This window comes from Cervus elaphus, chromosome 17 (genome assembly GCF_910594005.1).
Source record: "Cervus elaphus chromosome 17, mCerEla1.1, whole genome shotgun sequence".
Classification (NCBI taxonomy): Eukaryota; Metazoa; Chordata; class Mammalia; order Artiodactyla; family Cervidae; genus Cervus; species Cervus elaphus.
The window spans coordinates 13,627,729-13,647,341 of NC_057831.1; the positions used below are offsets into that span (position 1 = coordinate 13,627,729).

The following is a 19,613-nucleotide window of genomic DNA, read 5'->3' on the forward strand; positions in this document are numbered from 1 at the left end:
CATTAAAATATTAAGAAATATTAATGACACATTGAAAGAGGCTCTATCTTTTTTTTCTTTGATGCTTCTTTCCAACCTTAAAAAGTAGACAAGGTAAATACAATTTTTCTGAGATAATGAAACTGAGGTCCAGAGTTGTTAACCAGATCTACTTTTCCTGAGAGTTAACCCAATGTTCCAATCACTATATCATGATTTTGAAAAATCAGTTTATAATATTACTAGTTTCTGGGAATAAGTTACTAAACATTAACATGTACATCAAACGATTATATCACTGATCATATATGGATACACCATTATGCATTAGTCCCATGACAGTGGTGTTAATGTACAGGGTCTGTTAAAAATCTGCTTTACATTAGTGATTCCTGGACCATGAAAATACACACAGAAATATATTTTAAGGAATGAACACTTCACAGCAATTGCACCAGACCACATTTGAAACATTTTTTGTCGTTAAAACATTTCAGTCAGTTCAGTTCAGTCGCTCAGTCGAGTCCGACTCTTTGCAACCCCATGGACTGCAGCACGCCAGGCCTCCCTGTCCATCACCAACTCCCAGAATTTACCCAAACTCATGCCCATTGAGTCAGTGATGCCATCCAACCATCTAATTCTGTCGTCCCCTTTTCCTCCTGTCTTCAACCTTTCCCAGCATCAGGGTCTTTTCCAATGAGTCAGTTCTTTGCATCAGGTGGCCAAAATATTGGAGTTTCAGCTTCAACACCAGTCCTCCCAATGAATATTCAGGATTTCCTTTAGGATGGACTGGTTGGATCTCCTTGCAGTCCAAGGGACTCTCAAGAGTCTTCTCCAACAATTCAAAAGCATCAATTCTTCAGCACTTAGCCTTCTTTATGGTCCAACTCTCACATCCATACATGCATGAGTACTGGAAAAACCATAGCTTTGACTAGATGGACCTTTGTTGGCAAAGTAATGTCTCTGCTTTTTAATATGCTGTCTAGGTCGATCTTTTCTTCCAAGGAGTAAGCGTCTTTTAATGTCATGGCTGCAGTCACCATCTGCAGTGATTTTGGGGCCCCCAAAAATAAAGTCTCTCACTGTTTCCCCATCTATCTGCCATGAAATGATGGGACCAGATGCCATGATCTTCGTTTTCTGAATGTTGAACTTTAAACCAACTTTTTCATTCTCCTTCCATCAAGAGGCTCTTTAGTTCTTCTTCACTCTCTGCCATAAGTGTGGTGTCACCTGCATATCTGAGGTTACTGATATTTCTGCTGGCAATCTTGATTCTAGCTTGTGCTTCTTCCAGCCCAGTGTTTCTCATGATGTACTCTGAATATAAGTTAAATAAGCAGGGTGACAATATACAGCCTTGATGTACTCCTTTTCCTATTTGGAAACAGTATGTTGTTCCATGTCCAGTTCTAACTGTTGCTTCCTGACCTGCACACAGGTTTCTCAAGAGGCAGGTCAGGTGGTCTGGTATTCCCATCTCTTTCAGAATTTTGAACAGTTTGTGGTGATCCACACAGTCCAAGGCTTCAGTATAGTCAATAAAGTAGAAATGGAAATAGTTAAACATTGACTTTATATTATGTGAACTAGTAAATAGTAAACATCTTTGCCATAAATTATGAAGTACAATTTTCTCAATAATTTCAAAATGAATGTTTTCTATATATTTTTCAGATTTTATAAAACACCCAAACATTAAATCTAAGCCTGTAATCTGATTTTCCTTGATTTCATGCTCAAAACATGTACTTTCAATTATTTCACTACCCATGTTTCTCAAGCCTGTTTTCTGTCAACTCTGCTTGTTTGAATAAAAATCTAAAGAAACATGAGAAATGTTAAGCTGAATTCAGCTTTAGTTTTTAAAATTCAGTTCACTATTGCCTTAGAGAGATCATTATGTCTTCTAAATTCATTGCTGATACTGATACTACCATAATTTTTTAAAGCATAATTTTGGACATGTTACTGTCCTACTCTTAAACTTTGGTCTATATTCATACACACACACACATAAATATATGCATACTTATATGCATCCCACATGTACGCCAGGTAATGCGTTTTCAATGGCCAGGAACTGCTCATTAATTCTTATTTAGAAAGGGAAGTACTTGTCTCCAAAGTCTGTCTCACACTCTTGTCCTCTGTGTACATATTTTCTTTTCTCGGATTACATCCTGTCAGATCTTTTGAACACCAGATTTTGTCCTCCACCAAAACTATTTTTTTAAAGACTGGAAAAGACCTCTATTTTTCTCAATCCAAACCTTATATGATTCATCATCAACAGACAATTAATGCTGGAAAGGCTGTGAAGAGAAGGGAAAACTTCTACACTCTCGGTGGGAACGTAAATTGATACAACCGCTATGGAGAGCAGCATTCAGCTCAGCTCAGTCGCTCAGTCGTGTCCAACCCTCTGTGACCCCGTGGACTGCAGCACGCCAGGCCTCCCTGTCCATCATCAACTCCTGGAGTTTACCCAAACTCACGTCCATCGAGTCTGTGATGCCATCCAGCCATCTCATCCTCTGTCGTCCCCTTCTCCTCCTGCCTTCAATCTTGCCCAGCATCAGGGTCTTTTCCAATGAGTCAGCTCTTCGCATCAGGTGGCCAAAACTGGAGTTTCAGCTTCAGCATCAGTCCTTCCAATGAATATTCAGGACTGATTTCCTTGAGGATGAACTGGTTGGATCCCCTTGCAGTCCAAGGGACTCTCAAGAGTCTTCTCCAGCACCACAGTTCAAAAGCATCAATTCTTCAGCACTCAGCTTTCTTTATAGTCCAACTCTCACATCCATACACGACTACTGGAAAACCATAGCTTTGACTAGACAGACCTTTCTTGGAGAACAGAATGGGGGATGCTTAGAAAACTATGCAGCTATCATATGACCCTGCAATCCCACTCGGGCATATAATATATATGGAGAAAAACATGGTCTGAAAGGATACTGCACCCCAATGTTCATCGCAGCACTGTTTACAATAGCCAAGACAAGGAAGCAACCTAAGTGTCCATCAAGAGAGGAAAGGATAAAGATGTGGCACATATATACCATGGAATATTACTCGACCATAAAAAGAATGAAACGATGCCACTTGCAGCAACATGGATGGACTTAGAGATTGTAAAATGAAGTGAAGTCGGTCAGAGAGAGAAGGAGAGACATTGCAGGACATCCTTTACATGCAGCATCTAATCAGAAATTATACAGACGAACGTATTTACAAAATAGACAGACTCACAGACCTAGACAATGAACTATGATTGCCAGAGGGAGGATGGGGGGAAGAGATAGGGAGTTTGGGATCGACCAGTACACACTGCTATATTTAAAAGCGATAACCCACAAGGACCGACTGTATAGCACAGGGAACTCAATATTCTGTGGCAGCCCAGACGGGAAGGACGTTTAGGGGAGAACAGATACATGTACATGTATGGCTGAGCCCTTTGTTGTCTGCATGAAATGATCAACAGCATTGCTAATCAGCTATACTCCAATACAAAATAAAAACTTAAAAAACAAGATTAAAACTAAAACATTTTGTAAAATGTACTGTGTAATGGCCCAGTTGATCACCCCTTTCTCCTTGAAACAGTTTCCCTTGTCTTCTGAGGCAGCTCACTCCACTCCTTCTGTTCCCATCATATCGACTGTTTTCTCCTAGTCTCCTTTGCTGGTTTCTTCCCGTCTTAGTGCTGAGGTGTCCTGGGGCTCAGTCTGAAGCTCTTCTCTATTTGACCTCACTCCTCGGTGATCTCTCCCAGCCTCATGGCTTTGCACACCACACACACATTGACAACTTCTATATCCATGCCCCAAGTCTGGATTTATTCCCTAAATGTCAGAATTTCACATGTAACTATCTACTTCATCCTTCTCTTTGGTTATTTGTCACCTTCAACTTAAATATCAAATAGATTTCTCAAACTTAACATGTCCTAGATTGAAATCTTTATCATCCCATTAATAACTCTTCCCCTAAAGTTTTTCTCAACCTAGTAAATAAAAAATCCACCTTTCAAATTTCCCAAGCCATAGTCCTTAAGGTCATTCTAGACTCCTCTCCTCTCACACCCTACATCTATTTCACTGACATATTTTATCTGTATCTTCCTCTGTTAACACCGAGTTCCAAGACACCATTCTCTCTCTCTCCCTCACCTAGAGTAGTAAATATCCTTCTAACTGATCTCCCTGCTCATTTCCCTCCTTCAACAGCTCCTTCTCCCATTTATAGCAAAAGTTATAATTCTCAAAACTGTCTCTCAGGCATTGTATGATTTGACCCCTTACTTCTATGCCTACATGCACTTTCATCCCACTGATATCAGCCTGAGATATCCCTAAGTAATTAAGCTGAACTTTAAACAGAGGAATGGAAATTTCAATAACCAGATAGGGAGTCATGGGTGCAGAGGGTCTGCTGTTTTAAATAGGCATTCTCACTGATAGGAGTATTTGATCAGGGATCCAAGAGAGATGTGGCAGTAAGAACTGTGGCCCTCTGGGAGAAGACTGTTTCTTCCAAGTGATCAGTTCAGTGCAGAGGCCCTGGGGCAGCAACATGCTTGGTAAGTTGGAGGAACAGAAAGAAGCTGAAGACTGAAAGCTCAACCAAGGTAAAGTGACTGCATTTAGCAGCCCAGGTAAAATGTTTTGGAGGCTCTATCTGCTTTGGTGTTCAGAAGAGGAAATATGAAGAAAAAAATCATTGCACTAACAAATGTTTATTATGTAACTCTTGTAGCCAAAGCACTTGCCTAGACACAAGACATATCATTAGACCAAAGTGGTGTTTCCTTCACAAGACACAAAATCTTCCTTCACAAGAGAAGACAAATACTAAACAACAGGGTTCGGCAAATGTTTTGAGGTTGTGCAGCAACAAAGCAGATTTCAAAAGGAGACTTGAACCTGCATAATGGTGTAAATAAACTCAGATATGTAGATGACAATACCCTAATGGCAGAAAGTGAAGAAGAACCAAAGAGCTTCTTGATGAAAGTGAAAGAAGAGAGTGAAAAAGCTGGTTTAAAACTCAATATTCAGAAAACTAAGATCATGGCATCTGGTCCCATCACTTCATGGCAAATAGATGGGGAAACAATGGAAAAGGTGGCAGACTTTATTTTCTTGGACTCCAAAATCACTGTGGACAGTGACCGCAGCCTTGAAATTAAGACTGCTTGGAAGAAAAGTATGACCAACCTAGAAAGCATATTAAAAAGCAGAGACATTACCTTGCCAACAAAGGTCCATCTAGTCAAGGCTATGGTTTTTCCAGTGGTCATGTATGGATGTGCTGCTGCTACTAAGTCACTTCAGTCGTGTCTGACTCTGTGCGACCCCACAGACAGCAGCCCACCAGGCTCCCCCGTCCCTGGGATTCTCCAGGCAAGAACACTGGAGTGGGTTGCCATTTCCTTCTCCAATGCATGACAGTGAAAAGTGAAAGTGAAGTCGCTCAGTCATGTCCAACTGTTAATGACCCCTTGAACTGCAGCCTACCAGCCTCCTCCATCCATGGGATTTTCCAGGCAAGAATACTGAAGTGGGTTGCCATTGCCTTCTCTGTGTATGGATGTGAGAGCTGGACCATAAAGAGGGTGAAGTGCTGAAGAACTGATGCTTTTGAACTGTGGTGTTGGAGAAGACTCTTGAGAGTCCCTTGGACTGCAGGGGGATCAAACTATCAAACAATGCTAAAGGAAATCAATCCTGAATATTCATTGGAAGGACTGATGCTGAAGCTGTAACTCCAATTTTGGCCACCTGATGCAAAGAACTGACTCACTGGAAAAGACCCTGATGCTGGGAAAGATTGAAGGCAGGAGGAGAAGGGGACAACAGAGGATGAGATAGTTGGATGGCATCACCGATTCGATGGACATGAGTTTGAGCAAGCTCCGGAGTTGGTGATGGACAGGGTAAGTGTTCAAGTTTCATTTTAGATACTTTGACTCTCATAAAAATTCTGTTGTTTGATTTAAACTACTCCTAAACTGTCTCCTGAGAAACCTGTATGTGTATCAAGAAGCAACAATTAGAACCCTGTATGGAACAAATCATTGGTTCAGGACTAAGAAAGGAGTTCGACAGGGCTGTCTGCTGCCACCCTGTTTGCTTAATCTATACAGTGAACACATCATGAGAAATGCCAGGCTGGATGAGTTACAAGCTGGAATCAAAATAGGTGGGAGAAACCAACAACCTCAGATATGCAGATGATACCACCCTAACAGCAGAAAGCAAAGAGGAACTAAAGAGCCTCTTGATGAGGGGAAGGAGGAGAGTGAAACAGCCAGCCTAAAGCCAAATATTAGCAAGACTAAGATCATGGCATCCAGCCCTATTACTTCATGGCATATAGAAGGGGAAAAGGTGAAAGTAGTGACAAATTTCCTCTCCTTGAGCTCCAAAATCTCTGTGGATGGTGAGTGCAACCATGAAATAAGAAGATAATTGCTTCTTGGTATCATAGCTATGACAAACCTAGACAGTGTGTTGAAAAGCAGAGACATTACCCCACTGACAGGTCCATATAGTCCAGGCTGTGGTCTTCCCAGTGGTCATGTACGGTTGAGAGAGTTGGACTGTAAAGAAGGTGGAGTGCCAAAGAATGATGCCTTCTGACTGTGGTGCTGGAGAAGACTCCTGAGAGGCCCTTGGACAGCAAGATCAAACCAGTCAATCTTACGGGAAATCAACCCTGAAAACTCGTTGGAAGGACTGATGCTGAAGCTGAAGCTCTAGTATTTTGGTCATCTAATGTGAACAGCCAACTCATTGGAAAAGTCCCTGATGCTGGGAAAAATTGAGGGCAGAAGGAGAAGGCAGCGACAGATGATGAGATGGCTGGATGGCAGCACCAATGCAATGGACATGAACTTGGGCAAACTTCGGGAGATGGTGAAGGACAAGGAGGCCTGGCATGCCGCAGTACACGGGGTCGCAGAGTTAGACACGACAGGGCGACTGAACAACAACTAAAAACTCAGTTCTGAATTCTATGTTGCTAATATGCTGGTGTGAGTTTCTAAAACAACAAACTGTATTAATAGTAAGATGTCTCCTACCAATTGACTAAATAGTAGCCTAAATTAAATATTCTTTATGAATACGCAGGGACTACAACAGGATTTGAGATTTTATAAAACACAGGTGTTTAAATAGAAGAAATAAGCAAAATATTTGGCCAGATTTTAAGTATTTTGTTTTATAGGGTGACATTATTTTTAGAATATTATGTTTTCATTTGTGAAATTAGAAAATGGCCAAAAATGATCCAGTTTTTATAATTTGAAAAGGGAAATCTGAAGACATGCCTAAGGGATTATTACCTAATGAGCACCTTCAGAGAAAAAAAAAATTAGAAAGAAAAGTAATATTTTAAAGGCCAAAGGTCCCTATAAAAGACACATGAGACTTTAACTTGTCTCATTTTATCTTCAAAGGAAGTTGGTCCATAAACAATCCTAGCACCTTGGATTCAAAGTAGACTTGCACATGCGTGTCAGAGTTTTGGGCCAGTCCTATTTACTGGAACTTTAGGCCCTGCCTAGATTAAAAATCTCAGTGAAGATTCTACTACACAAGCACGGGTATTGGCTTCCAAATGTTTCTAGCTTACAAGAAGTTGCATACCACCTGACATTTACATAAAAAATTCATGCATAAACAAGGAGGTAATCACCAAAGTCCTTTTAGATAGCATTTTTAAAAACCTCGTAGGAGAGAAATCAGAACTGATCTCTGGTTCTGATCTTAGCTCCCGCCTCTCTTTTCTTCCCCCTTGGTATCTGTCTCTCACATCAGCTCTTCTCTACCCACAATTCCAGCACAGAGGAGCTGGCTCCTGGGGCAACCAGAGCAGTGCCCAGCCCGGACTGTCAGCCTGCTGGCGATGTCCAGCTTATAGAACTACTGGACCTGGGGACTTGGTTGCACAATGGCCACTTCAGATCACCCCTCTCTGAGAGCTGGTGGTTCCAAATGTTGTTTCCACCTTCCTTTGGGGATTTAGACATCTGTGCTTCTCATCTATTTCCCTAAGTTCTTCTACTTCTGACAGAGATTTTTCACCAAAGCTGAAATTTCCCTACTACCAATAGTAGTGGTGACCTACCACCTTCCAGGAATGGATCTAAGCCCTTTACGCGGCTGTCACTCACCTCCTTTAGCTCTCAACAGCCATATCTGCAAAATACAGTCATACTGTTGGACTGATACCTTGTAGACCTCATAGTTCTCAAATTTTCTGAAATTATGTTATGAAAATATTAATTCTATGCTCAAGATTGTTAAAGCTTAATGATGAGTAATGGGATTTCATTATACTGTTTTATTTTTTATGCAATTAGAATTTGCCATAATAAAAAATTCTTTTAAAATGCTTCATTATCTAAGGAATAATATACCAGCTGATCTTCACTAAAACACACAAATTAACAGTAATTTGGAAATTATCTTCATCTTCATATTTATCTTTCAAATGGAATAGATATGTAAAAACAACTATGGTAATTGAATTTTTCCATCTGTTCCACATTTTGTAAAAGCAAAATCTGTATGTAATAAAATCAAACAAGATTATTCTTCTTCACTTAAAAACAGCCCTAAATTTTGTCTTTAGTGGTTGCAGTTTCCCCTGAGGGACAAGCATTCATTTAATTCTTGTGGGAGCCCATCCTGATGTAACTAAACGCTGTGTTTTATTTACAGTTTCGCCAGACTTTGCTCAAATTCCTTTCTTTAAGGGATGCACTTATTGGACAAGAAGTTCTATGTTCCAACAGACACTGTCACCCTGGGTTTGGCTGAATAGAGAGTTTGAATCACTGAGAACTGGAATATCAACTTTCTAAACCACACCATTTCTGCTAGGGTATGCAATGTTCACCAAAAAGTTTGAGCAAGTAAACTGAATTGAAAAAACCAATTTCCTACATTATTAAGGTTCCACAAACAATGCAATGTTCTCTTTTGAAAGATCAGCATTATCAACGATAACAATTATCCCACATAAACATTATTCATTCAAATAAGGAAAGCGGAAATGTTTAAAATATAAAGAACTAGCAAAATTCAACCAGATGTTCTATCATGGGTGATTTCATTATTTGTTTTCTTTTTTCTTTTGTAGTCCAAAGTCCCTTAACCAATGCAAGAGAAAATATATGTTCTAAGTTTTAATATGTTTTCTTTAAACTTTCATTTAGATATTAAACTCAAGCCTATATAAATTTACAAAAGAATGAGAATTCTTGCTAGTCTTCAGAGTATCTTTCTTCTGGAATGTCAATTCCCCTGCACTAGTTAGAGTTCAATGTGAGGCAAGCAACATTTAATTGGTGATGGGCTTTCTCTGAAATGGACAATTAAAGAGGTATTGCTTTATTATGTCTTAAAAGTATTTGGAATCTCAGTTTAGTACTTACAGCTTATTTATGATTTAGAAATAGTTGTTCATTATATTCCACCTACATGATTTTGGTATTTCAAGATCTCTTAGCTCAAAAACCCACCTAGAAACACAAAACTGAACAAAACATAACAAGAACTTCTCCACTGCACACCACTTGGCTGGCAGCAGTTCCCTCCGACATGGAACTGTAAAACACACATCTCTGGGCATTAAAAAAAAAGAACTGGTCAGGACAACTTTACTGTAGAAGCAAATAAATGGCTTTAAGAACAGCTATTGCTGCTGTGTGCTGTGGAGGAGGTAAATATTTGATTACATGACACAGAAAATAGTAACAAGCAAATACAGTTATTTTTAAAATGGCTAATGGAGGCATAATGTTCTTCCAAGTGTCATCCTCAAGTACTTTCATCCAACCAAATGAGAGAACAGAAATAATCACTAGTCAAACCTTGAGGAAAGAAGACAGATATGAGCAGATTTTTAACGGAGAAGAGCTTCGGCAGAATGGTATTTACCCAGATTCTAGAAACCAAAGCGTTTTATTTTATTTTACTTTATTTATTTATTTTGTATCTTCAGATCTAGATGCTTTAAAATATGGCCATTCTGAAGGAACGGGTCAAATGACCAGCTTTAAACAAAGAGAAGGATGGAAGAGGTGATCCCAAGTACAGAATTCAAAACTGGACACAGAAGTTCAATTGAGCTTCTAGTGACATTTAAGAACAGAGTCCGTAAAATGTAGACCAAGATTAATGCTTGAGAGAAATCTGCAAGATGCTGTAAACGTTATGATTTTACAGTCTTGTTCATTTCCCTCTTAACAGCTAGCATCAATGTACTTACCACTGTGACTGGCCTGTGTTTTGGTTATTTTCAGTAATCAGCATTCCCATCCATCATGCTCTCCATTTTTATTTATTCTGCTTGCTCTCCCAGAGGCTGATCGCTATGCCGGATAGCTGCAGCCTCCTCTGCCTTCTGGCTGGTTTGGCCAATAGGAGGCACCAGCACTTTGGGAGGGTCTTAAAGAAAGATGAGTTCAGGGCATTGCGTATTTTCCCAGGTCCTTGCTGGAGGTTGGGAGTTGGTGCCATCGCTTCTGAATGTCACAGCCTCTGTCGCGCTGTCCTCTCCATATATCTATTCTCTCTGCTTTCACTAAAGTGTCTCCTCCCCTCACCCCTTCTTTCCCACCTTCCTCGAAATACATCTAAAAGTGATACCACTGCCGCAGTGGAACTGAGTGGAACTGAAAACCTGAAATCCATAATAAAAGATTTTTTAAATGCAGAGAAGTTGATTCATACTGTATGTCCATTTCAATAGCCTAGTTGGCTGGTGCAAAGCTTGGTAAGTCTTGGAGAAAGACTGAGCCTTATCACAGACTTAATTTGCAGTTCTGGATAAGGAAAAATCACTGTGGTCCCCAGTAGCTAGTATAAAGCTATTGATTTAACCTATTATTTTGAAAATCTAACAAAGATAATTAGAAGCAGTTGGCTTCTCAGAGACAAAGTGTATCTTTACCATTCTGTTTTCAGCCCTCTCTCATCACATAGTCCCTACAGTCTTTATATGCTGTGGAATGTTACACTGGATTGTTTGTTATATTGACAATCCACATGTATTAAATGCATTTTGGGATTAGAAATAAAGAATCCTATGTGCCTTAATAAGATCCATGCACACCAGACGGTAGAAGATAAACTAGAGAAGTTTCAGGGGTGTATGACTAGGCAATGTCAGGATATTACTTAGAAAGTGACAGAAACTAGCTATATCTTCTATCACTTACCACAAAGAGAGAGGCACACTGCTTGCTGGGTCTTTTCTGGATTCTGGACCAAAGTACACCAGGTTTGAGTTGTCAATTCAGAGTGGGTTCCACATCCTAAAAGGCTTCATAGCAGCTCCAGTTAGCCTTCACTCACAGGGTAGTTTTAAAAACTAAATACAATAATCTGTGTGAATCACCTAGTATGATAATCTGGCACATAGTAACTCCTTATTAAATGACTTCTTGAAAAGAAGTCCCCTGACAGATGCATTAGACGTAGGAAGAGAGTTGAGGGCAGGGAAAGACGTCATGGTGTTTACAAACATAGATTTTTTCATAACTCTATTTACCCAATGCCCTCAGTTTACTGAATTCTAAGTAGACTTATCTATAAGGTGCATTTTAAAGAATTATTTCAAACGCCAGATGTTTAGCTTCAAATTAAAAAAAAAAAAGAGAATAGTCAAGAAATTAATTGCCTGTCACCATGTATGCAAAAATCAAACTCTTCTAGTACAAATATTTTCATTTAATATACAAGCTTCCAACTAAGTGCCTTTCTTCTACAGCTTTCAACTCAGATGGTTTATTCCACTCTTCCTGTTGCTACATATTATCTATAGGAGCAACGCTTAGATGAAATACAAAATCTATTTATCAAATTGCTATCACTGCTTATTTTATAAGTTACTATACATCTTCACCTTTCTTTTCTACAATATTAGATAGGAGAACTTGATTATAAAAAGCTAGACTATTTTAAAAGTTCACATTTACACAATTTTTAACAGTAAAACAATTACCACTCTTTATTTCTTGGTGGAGTCAACAGTCACATAAGTGGAGAATCGCTTCAAGATTGATGTCATCTGCCCCCTGCCATGCCCCGTGCAATTCTTTATAGTTTCACACCAAAAACACTGTGGAAAAAAAAAAAAAGAACACTTGGGGTGTGTAGATAGTATGCTTCTGCCAGTATTGTCATTGAATATATTCATGACCTCGGGCAAGTCACTTCATCTCATTTTACGTCCGCAGCATGAGGATGGAAGGGACTCATGCGTACCTCTTTCTGAAACTCTGCATCATGTACGGACCTTTATCCTGTGTGCAGGGGGTATATATCACACCTACACTCAGGCCACAGAACACTGACTTGACTTTTGTTGACCAAGGAAGATATAAGACAATTTCAAACATGAGAGCAAATAGATAAATAATTCTTTTCTTTAAAATGCACTAAATGGCTTATTAAGAACATTCTTTTTGTTTTAGCAACAATAATGAAATAAGAGGCTCTAAGTGGAAAGCAAATTCTTAGTCCATTCAGGTTGCTATAACAAACGTACTATACATGGAGTGACTTACGAACAAAACAAGTTTATTTCTTGCAGTCCTCGAGGCCGAAAGTCTGGGATCAGGGAGCCAGCATGGTCCGGTTGTGGTGGGAGCAGTCTTCTGGGCTGTAGACAGGCATCTTTGCCTGGTATCCTCACATGGCAGAGCAGAGAAAGCGAGCAAATGCTCGTACCAGGGTGTTAATCCCACTCATGAGGGCTCTATCCTCATGACCTCATCTAATCCTAATTGCCTCCATAAGACCCTACCTCTTAATACCATGACATGAGAGAGCGTAGGGTTTCAACATGAGTTTGTAGTGCACAAACAGCTTGTAACAGAAAGCACTATTCTCCAAAAGGCTATCTTGCAAACAGTTTTAGCACTGCCTGTTGAATGTTTGCATACAACTTAGAACTTATCTTTTCTTTGGCCAGACTGCAAATGTAGACAACCCTAGAAAAGTCATGGTGATAAAGCAAGAAACCTCCATAAAGAAGTTTAATAAAAGAAAATATAGTTATTCTTTAAAAAACAAGCTTCTCACAATGGTTGCTTTGAACCAAATGCAATTAATGTTCCTACACAGTGTAAACATCCACCTTTAATAAAACTGGCAGTGTTTAAAATCCCAGAAAACTCATCAAGCAGTATAAAAGCATCTCTGCTCCATGCATAAATTGTTTTGTCCCTGTTGAGACTGAGCTAATGGCACTGTCAACAGCACAGAGGTGGCAAAGAGACACTTACATGGGCAGTAATAACCAAAGAGGGAAAGAAGAGACAGCTTTGCAACTACTGCTTCTCTAAAGCCAAGAAAATGTAATTTCACCTGAGAATAAAGCTTAGATTTATTACATGTCCATGTCCATCTAAAGCCCTTATTAGGGAAAGCGGCTCAGACATAAGTGTTGTTATAAAGTGTTCTAGGACGATAAATAATGTCAATCAGTGACTGATGGGATGTGATGCATTCAAGGTTAAAGGGGAAAAAACTGCAAGTTTTGGGGGTTTGCATTTATTTTTAGAGAAGTGAAGTGAAGTTGCTCAGTCATGTCTGACTCTTAGCCACCCCATGGACTGTAGCCCACCAGGCTCCTCCGTCCATGGGATTTTCCAGGCAGGAGCACTGGAGTGGGTTGCCATTTCCTTCTCCAGAGGACCCAGGGATCGAACCCGGGTCTCCCGCATTGTAGGCAGATGCTTTACTGTCTGAGCCACAAGGGAAGCCCTGTAACATGCTAGGAACATTTTTAGAGAAGAAGAGCATTAAACAGTAGCCCTTCTGCAATATTATGAGAACTGGTTCCCTCTTCCTGCCCCCCTCATTTTCCACACAAACAAATCTGAATCCTTAAGAAGATACTTCAGTATTCTCAGCTCTAAGTAAAAAGATAGCTTTCAAAATTTCTTGTAAATATTAAAAAAAAAAAAAAATCCCTGTGGATGCAGGGAATAGTCTGAGAAAAAATCTCTAGGAATTACCAAGCGAATGAAAGCAAGGTTCACAGTGCTATGTGCTATGAACTGTACACATAAAAGATTTCTCATTAAAGCAAAAAGGAGGTCAAATATAAAAATATTAGATAAATTGGTTGTTTTTTAAATACATGCAGCAAAGTATGTTTTTTCAGTTTCTTCTTTGAGTGATTTATATGCATAGGCATCCGGTCCCATCACTTCATGGCAAATAGATGGGGAAACATGGGAAATAGTGGAAACAATGGCTGACTTTATTTTTCTGGGCTCCAAAACCACTGCAGATGGTGATTCCAGCCATGAAATTAAAAGACACTCCTTGGAAGGAAAGTTATGACCAACCTAGACAGCATATTGAAAAGCAGAGACATTACTTTGTCAACAAGGGTCCGTCTAGTCAAGTCTATGGTTTTTCCAGTGGTCATGTATATATGTGAGAGTTGGACTATAAAGAAAGCTGAGCGCCAAAGAATTGATGCTTTTGAACTGTGGTGCTGGAGAAGACTCTTGAGACTCCCTTGGACTGCAAGGAGATCCAACCAGTCCATCCTAAAGGAGATCAGTCCTGGGTGTTCATTGGAAGGACTGTTGCTGAAGCTGAAACTCCAATACTTTGGCCACCTGATGCGAAAAGCCGACTCATTGGAAAAAAACCCTGATACTGGGAAAGATTGAGGGCAGGAGGAGAAGGGGATGACAGAGGATAAGGTGGTTGGATGGCATCACCAACTCAATGGACATGGGTTTGGGTGGACTCCAGGAGTTAGTGATGGACAGGGAGGCCTGGCGTGCTGTGATTCATGGGGTTGCAAAGAGTCGGACACAACTGAGCGACTGAACTGAACTGAACTGATATTTTAAAGTGATTTTAATAGAATTAGAAAACACAAATGTTTGGCTAGATATAGAGAATTATCCAACAATTACTGTTGACTAAAACTGGAATAGAGCCTGGGTTGCTCAGTTGGTAGAGCATCAGACTTTTAATCTGAGGGTTCAGGGTTTAAGTCCCTGTCCATACACTATGGTTCTGCGTTTTAGGACTTCCCTGGTGGCCCAGTGGTAAAGAATTCACCTGCCAGTTCAGGAGACTTGGGTTCGACCCCTGGATCTGGACAAACCCCTGGAGAAGGAAATGATGGGCTACAGTCCATGGGGTCACAAAGAGTCAGACACGACTTAGTGACTAAACAACAATACTGGAATAGTTTCTTTTATGAGGTACCCTCATGAGACTTAACAACTAAAGAACAAGAAAAAGAACCCATTGGACTCATATTGAATATATTTGACCAACGTTGGTAATAGTGCAGTGGGTGGGAGATTAAAAAAATAAGTAACCTTTAAAGAGCATTCCATTCATAGCAGCACTTCACAGGAGCCAAATGGTGGAAACAATTCACGTGACCATCAGCTGATGAATGAACAAACAAATGTGGTATAGCCACAGAGTCAAACATTTTTCAACTATAAAAAGGAATGAAGCATTGACACATGCTACAATAGGGGTGAACCTTAAAAAGTTTCATGTAAACAGTTAAACGAAAGAAGCCAGACACAAAAGGTCACCTATTATATAGTTCCATATACATGAAATACACAGAATAGGTAAATCCATAGAGGCAGAAAGCAAATTGATGGTTCCAGGGTCTAGAGAGACAGGGGCTGGGACCGAACTATTAAATGCATATGGGATTTTCTTTTGGAATGATGAAAATGTTTTGGAGCTAGGTACAGGTAGTGATTACACAACATGGTGAATGGACTGAATGTGGGTAACTTGTATGTCCTAAAATTATTAATTTCATGTTATGTTCATTTTAACTGAATTATTATTATTTTTTTTTTTGGGAGGGGGAGGAAGTTCACACTACAAAGCATGCAGAACTGCCTCCCAGACCAGAAGTCAAACCTGTGCCCCTAGCAGTGAGACCACTGGGCCACCAGGGAAGTCCTCAGTTCCTAAAAATGCAAAAAGCTATAATGATGAGGGTAGTCTGGTATCACTGGGGCAGAAACAAACAGCCCTGGGAAACAGAATAGAAAACTTAGAAAAATTCAGTTACACACGAAAAATAATCCATTTCTATGATTCTATAACAATTTATAAATTAATTAAAATTCTGAATTAAATTTACAATTATTGTTGTCATATTATATGGAACTAACAGAAGAGATTAAGTAAATTATGTCTAAAGCTGATGCTGTTGTTTAGTTGCTAAGCCGTGTCTGACTCTTGTGACCCCATGGACTGTGGCCGCCAGGCTCATCTGTCCAGGGGATTTTCTGGGTAAGAATATTGGAGTGAGCTGCCATTTCCTTCTCCAGGGGACCTTCCCGACCCAGGGATCGAACCCGCATCTCCTGTGTTGGCAGTTGGGTTCTTTATCACTGAGCCACCAGGGGAGACTTAAATCTAAAATTATTCCATTGATTTGAAACAGAGTAATTCACATACCCAAGGTTTTGACAAAGTACTAGTGGATGAGTACTAGGATATAGACCTATATTCCTTTCAAATTAAATTACATATTTTTATAAGTTTCTCAAATCTATTGAGGGTCAGATGAGTTGATAAGACAGCTAATCATATATTACAAAAGAGTTACAGTAAATGACTTGAATAAACTGGTATCTAAAAATGATTCACTCTTTGCTTTCAAACTTATTATGATTACTTTTAGCATCTTTAAGTCTGAGCTAAAATGTTCTTTCAACTGCCTTATTGTGGGATGACTCAGAGCCTAGCTTGGAAACTGCAGAAAAACAACTTAGAAAAGCACACTTGCCATTAAAGATCAAAGAGATGTGTGATTATTTCATTTGTGCAGGCCATTCTCTTGCCATGTCATTTGCTATGCATGAGCTCTCACGGAGTTTACGTTCCAGGAGAATGCATGCTGATCTCAACATTGATCTCTATTTATCAGAATGTTTCCCCTGGGAAGCCTGTACCTCATAAGTTGGTAGGACTTCAGTGCCAGGGAAAGTTTATGATACAGGGGGATGAGCTCCTCCTTCAGAGTCCAGGACCTGAGTTTGAGTACCAGCCCCATAATTATAATCTGTGGGACCTGTATGAGTTCCTATTCCTACCACGATAATTAACAAGACTAAATTCACAAGATTGTCAAAGGGATTCAATTAGATAATACACATGAAAAAGAATTTATAAATTTTTAAATTATATATAACTATATTTATATATGTTTACTATAAATATATTTACAAAATATGTATATAATGCATACATATATGTATATATGCATATGATCTGTACATATTATATAATATGCAATATGTATATATTACATATGTATATAATATATGATATATAATATGTATATATTATATATATACATATAGTTCTGTATACATGCCTCTTTTATAGAATTGTTATATTGTATTTGGACCATTTCATGTCCCTTATGAATCTCAAAGAATCTGGTAAGTGGTAGGCATTCATTAAAGTTTGAATGAATGAATGACTGATTCACAAGTAACATCAAAAACTATGTGAATTTTACCTTTAAAATATTCTGTATTACCTTTATTCTACATAGTCTGTCTGTTGCCTAACATTGTGTTTTCAAAAAAGGGATTTTTTAACATAATTTTTAAAATATATGTAAAGATGCTATTTACACAGCACAGAGTATCAATACTCAAAATAAATGTACAAAACATGTGCAACATTTCCACATAGAAAACTATAAATCTTGCATGTAAATTTTAAAAGACCTACAAATGAAATGCTGTGATAATATATTGGAGGACTCAATATGATAAAGAAGTTAACTTCCCCAAATTGATTTATAAAATCAATGTAGTCCCAATCAGAATCTCAACAGGTTCTTTGTTTTCTTTTGTGGAGCTAGACAAGCTGATTCAAAAATTTATATGAAAACACAAAAGGTTAAGAACAATCAAAGCTCAAACAACTCGAGTGAAAAAATGGGCCAAAGGCCTCAACAGACACCTCACCAAAGAAGATATACAGATGACAAATAAGCAAAAGAAAGATACTCCACATCACATGTCATTACAATAAAGCAAATTAAAACAAGATATCACTACATACAAATTAGAATAACCAAAGTCCAGAACACAGGCAACACCAAACGATGATGAGAATGTGGACAACAGTAACTCTCTCTATGTATTCCTAGTGGGATTGCAAAATGATACAGCCACTTTGGGAGAGTTTGATGGTTTCTTACTAAACACACTCTCTCCAAACAATTCAGTGATCATTCTCCTCAGTATTTACTGAAAAGAGTGAAAAACTTCGTGTCCACACCTAAACCTGTACGTGGATGTTTATAGTAGCTTTATTCACAATTGCAAAACCTAAAAGCAACCTCCTTCAACAGGTGAATGAATAAATAAACTTTGGTATATCCAGACAATAGAACAGTATTCAGTGTTAAAAAAGAAAGAATCTGTCACAAGCCATAAAAAGACACGGAAAAATGTTAAGTGCCTGCTACCAAGCTAAGGAAGCCAATCTGAGAAGGCTACATGCTGAAAGAGTTCAACTATATCATATTCTTGAAAAGCAAAACTGTGGAGACAATAAAAAGATCAGTTGTTGCTGGGGGAGGGGAGGGGAAGGAAGAGGTGAATAGGCAGAACACAGAGAATTTTTAAGGCAGTGAAAATGCTTTGAATGATATAATAATGATGATTATATGTCATTATACATTTGCCTAAATCCCATGGAATGTACAACACCAAAAGTGAACCCTAAGGTAAATAATGGACTTGGGATGATTATGGTGAGTCACTTTAAGTTCATCCTTATTAAAAAAAAAAAAAATTACCTTTCTGCTGAATGATGTTGATAATGGGAGAGGCTATGCATGTGTTGGGGTAAGGAATATATGAAGAATGTCAGTATTTTCCTCTTAATTTCTTTGTAAACCTACAATTTCTCTAAAAAAACAAGTCTCAAAAAAAAAAAGAAAAGAAAAGAAAAAGAGCCAAAACACTCTTGAATGAAAATAAGGTGGGACTTGTTTTGCCAAAATCAAAACAATATAAAGTTGAAATAATTAAGGCAGTGTTTTGCTGGCATAAAGATAGAAAAATAGACCAATGTAACGGCACAGAGAAACTATAAATATACTCACCTGATTTATGCCAAATTAGCTCTAAAACACAGTGAGCAAAGGATGGACTTTTTCATAAATAGTGCTAGTTTAATTGGATATCCACCGTCCATGAGGTACGGGTAATAAATGAATATGGATGTGTGAGTCATGGGTAAAAAAATGAATTTTACCCATATTTCTCACATAAACAACAATTCTAGATAGAGAATAGATCTAGATAAGAAAAGAGTTATACAGTTTGATAAGGTAATACAAAGTCATATATCACAACCTTGAGCTAGGTAGCTCATTTCTTATACAAGAACAAAAAGTTCTAAGAGTAACGGGGAGGTATGATCATTAAACCACTTTACTATGTAAAAAATGTGTTCATCAAAAGATAGCATTAGGAAAGTTAAAAAACAAGTCCAAAAAATGAGCAAAATATTGCTATACATATGACTGAGAAGGAGCATATAAGCAGGATCAAT

General features: G+C 38.6%; 1 long non-coding RNA gene and 1 other non-coding gene across 4 annotated transcripts in view; one reads left to right on the top strand and one right to left on the bottom strand.

The window, feature by feature from the left end:
• Window positions 1–1,465: 1,465 nt before the first annotated feature.
• Window positions 1,466–19,613, bottom strand: part of LOC122673292 — a 60,782-nt gene continuing 42,634 nt past the window's right edge. Inside the window, exons 3-5 of one of the 3 annotated variants that reach the window (XR_006334658.1) lie at window positions 12,016–12,132; window positions 11,231–11,382; window positions 1,466–1,515 (exon numbers count right to left, since the gene is read on the bottom strand). This is a non-coding gene — a long non-coding RNA (uncharacterized LOC122673292). Of the gene's footprint in view, window positions 1,516–6,920; window positions 11,383–12,015; window positions 12,133–19,613 lie in introns of those variants that run through there. The other 2 variants (XR_006334659.1, XR_006334657.1) reach the window with 2 other exon arrangements.
• Window positions 14,979–15,051, top strand: TRNAK-UUU. The gene has a single exon. It is a non-coding gene; the product is annotated as a tRNA-Lys (tRNA).